The 3784-nt window shown below is 36.5% G+C and overlaps 1 long non-coding RNA gene across 1 annotated transcript; it reads right to left on the bottom strand.

The window, feature by feature from the left end:
• Nucleotides 1-2309: 2309 nt before the first annotated feature.
• Nucleotides 2310-3784, bottom strand: LOC149937464 (uncharacterized). The gene is made up of 3 exons (XR_016472291.1): nucleotides 3712-3784; nucleotides 3371-3427; nucleotides 2310-2641 (listed from the first exon to the last, which is right to left on the bottom strand). It is a non-coding gene; the product is annotated as an uncharacterized LOC149937464 (long non-coding RNA).

The raw sequence follows: 3784 nt of genomic DNA, 5'->3' as shown, positions 1-3784 counted from the left end.
TTAGATACTTCCACCATGAGAATCTTGCCTGGTTTAAGATCAAATACCATAGTTTATTTGCAAGATGAATTTCTTTACGTAAAAGAGAGGGAGAGTAAAGGTAATACGTTTTTGAAGTGCTATGATTATAGAAAGACTAAGTGTCCTTGCAGGAAAGTTTTGCGAAGCGGTAGCGACGTACTGGTCCCTGGAGAAGGAAAAAACGCAGACCACAATCATGCACCTCCAGTCAAGGCTATCAGGGATATCGAGTTCAGAGAACGATGCAGAAACGACGCAGCCGCCAACAACAACCGAGGGCTCCGGGAGCTTTTTGACGAAGCCCGTCTGCGTTTCGATGTCAGGGATACGGCTTTCTACAGCGTGAGATCCACAATGTCTAGAGCCAGGGCTCAGAGTTTTCCTCCAGTTCCAGGCACAGTCCGCGAGCTCGCCGACGCACTGGCTATCGAACCTGGCTTTCGTTTCAGCGTGGACACAAGAAATAATCCTTCTTTCGGAGCTTTTCTTCCAGGTTCTAATAGTCTCGTCTTCGTTTCGCACTTCATGACTACGAAGGTGAACGCCATGAAGTTCATTTTCGTTGACGGAACGTTTTCTGTGCCAGCTCTTTTCAAGCAACTGGTTACCGTTCACTTTCAAGCCGGCGAATATGCGTTCCCATTTGTCTTTGCCCTTCTCACCAGGAAAACCAAAGCTGCCTATGATGAACTGTTCAACTGGATTTGTCTGGAATTTCCACAACTGCAGCCGGAGGAAGTTATGACGGATTTCGAGATGGGACTACAAGAGAGCTTGTCCAATCATTTCCCACAAGCTCGTATATCTGGATGCTGGTTCCATTTTGCGCAGGTATTTGAATAATTTATTTCTAGCTATAACTTATGACGATATAATTGTTGAAGATGATTGTAAAATATTTTCTGAATTTACGTTCTTATTCGCCATACCGCCAAAGATAAAGATTATATATTTAAATTTTTCGCCAATAAGTAATGATCTTTGATCACCACCAGCCTTTAGAATCCATTAGGCTTTCCGGGCGCGTTGCAGTGTTTATTTTAGCATGAATTTAAATAAATTCATTATTTAAGTTCTAAATTAAATCGTCGTCTGATAATTTCCGTTTTGATACAAATAGGCTATATACCGCAAAATGCAGAAGAGACCAGCACTCTTGGCAATGTATGAAGAAAGAGATCAGGATCGTCAAGATGCTCGCGGTATCATGAAACTCATCATGACATTGCCACTTCTTAAAGCTGACGACATGTCCCACGGGCTTGCTCACATAAGGGGTAAAATTGCTGAACTTTCATTGCTTCAGGTTAGTAAATTTAATATAGTTTAAATATTTTACATCTTTTTTCGTCTTTAATAAACCAAGTTTTTATTTATCGCAGTATTCAAACGTCGAAACTGGAAGTTTGAACGCTTTAGCTGATTATATTCAGCAATATTGGTTGGACGTAGTTGGTGCCGATAGTCTGTCTACGGTCGCACCAAAAGAACGAACAACGACGCAGAGTCGTTTAACTCTCAGTTTAATCGAAGTCTGCCAACCAAACATCCAAATATTTACCTGTACCTTGGTAGGTAGAGAAGCGACTTTTTACCCTTTTTTCTCTCTTTTTATAATTATTAAAGTTCTTTTTAGACAAACTGAGAATGGTAGAAGATAGGGACTATCCTTTGGGGGTAGAACAGGACCAAGTCATTCGTTGTCGGCGTAACAAAAAATATCTCCATAACAACAAGTTAGTTGCTTTCATCTATATTTTTAAGTAATTTCTTTCTCGCTAATTCAATTGTTATTTTGTTTTTAGAGCAATTATGAGATTATCTGAACGTTATGGTAATGGAAATTTAACTATCGGAGATTTTATGGATATAGTCAAACACAGGATAGAGCCTGGGCAACATTTTGTGATTCCCGACCCAGACATACCTCAAGAAAATGGTACGCAGATATACTTAAATGTATTTATTGAATTATAACAACTAACAAGAAAAAAAAAACAAAAATAGGTGAAGTCTAGTTTAAGACTATATCAGTCAGTGGCGCCATCTAGTAGATATTAGCTTCTAGCGCCATCTAGTATAATATACAGGAAACGAACTTTGTATACCAACAGTATTTGGCCGATAATAAATAGTTTGAATTATTTCTAGATGATGCAGCGCCAAATATTTTCTTCGTGCTTCCAGCGCCGGTTCCCGTTCATATTCTAGCTGGACCAGCTCTCGCCGCAGACGCTCAAGCCGCAAACATCCAGGACGAGGACGAAGACGATTTTCAAATTCCCGCAGATGATTATGGACAATATTTTCCGGCACCGATCCTCCCTCCTTTGAATTATGCTCCCGTTCAAGAGGTTCAAGTAGAAGGCGCAGCCAATCTTCAAGTTTTGACCTGCATCATTTGTTGGGCTGTCCCACGAAGTCGCATGGCCATGCCATGCCGTCATTTCTGCTGTTGTCAAGAATGCGCCGAGGAACTTGCGGATCAAGCTGCGCGACGAGAAGATCCTCTATCTCTTCGTTGTCCAGTCTGCGGTCAAATCATGGAAGAATTTCAAATTGTTTTTACCTAAGGTTGGTTATCGAATTTAACGCATTTTTCTTGCATATCGGACATTTTCTGTAATTAATGTCAAATATTTCAGATGAATCCGCCTCAACCAATTCATGTTCCAGTATTATGAAAATAGCTCTCTTTTGGATGGATTTTTTTATAGACAAATAATTTTTAAATATGGATAATTGTTTTATTTTAAATATTGTTTTTAAAAAATCTAGTGCTATTATAACGTTTTCAATATTATGTTTATTCCTAAAACCTTTTTAAAAATTGTTTTAATAACTAGTCAATGTAAATATATAAACTTCATATTTCACATTTTTAATAAATTATCTTTTTGCAATTTACTCAATCATTTGATTTTCTGTTATCGATATAAACAAATTTCCTTTAAATAGGGATGTGCAAATACTTTTTTTTACAGGGACCATGTCAAATAATATTTGATCAAATACTGTATACCATCCAAATATTTAATACTATATCAAATAATTTGTTCATTTGGTTCCCAAAGTGTCTAATAATTTTCAAACCAAATATGCATATTATTTAATTATTGAAATTAAGCCAAAAAATTAAGGGACAATTTATTTTTATATTGATATTTGAGGAGGTAGGACCGCGATGGAATACCAAGGGCTTCCAATTTTGAAAAAGTCTCTGACTATTTTAAAAATGCGTCTCATTACGGTCATCAGTCATTGTTTAAATGTTCAATGTCAATAGGGTTTGGTCACTGGGACAATGTCTGAGGCCTACAACAAGTTTAAATTAGTAAAATAACTTAACCTCCATTGCATTCCTCTTCGCTCGAAATTTCTGCGGGAATTGAAGCGACATCTCGAACTCCAGTAGTAATTTTTTATTATTGCTCAATTGATTGTATATACTGTATATATTCTTGTATGTGTTCATTATTACACATTTTATTCTGTATCTCTTTCATACTAGCGTGATGGGCATTGCCTTTTGCTAGTTTCAATAAACTTTAGAACTCATTTATATTTGAACAATAAGTCAAGTACTCAAGGAGTCTTTCTTAATAATCAATTAATCAAACTAATCAGCTATTTATAAGTATTAAGTGACAATAAAGTCTAATAAAAATTGAATTTTAAATTGTTTCTTACCATACAGTGGAAGTTGTTCAAGTTGAAAGTTTAATCCAAGTCTTTATCTTGAACTTTTCTAATTAACTTAAGT

Source organism: Leiobunum rupestre, chromosome 7 (assembly GCF_980474605.1).
Source record: "Leiobunum rupestre chromosome 7, qqLeiRupe1.1.hap1, whole genome shotgun sequence".
Classification (NCBI taxonomy): Eukaryota; Metazoa; Arthropoda; class Arachnida; order Opiliones; family Sclerosomatidae; genus Leiobunum; species Leiobunum rupestre.
The sequence above is the reverse complement of the archived record's forward strand: the minus strand, read 5'-3'. Positions and strand labels throughout refer to the sequence as shown.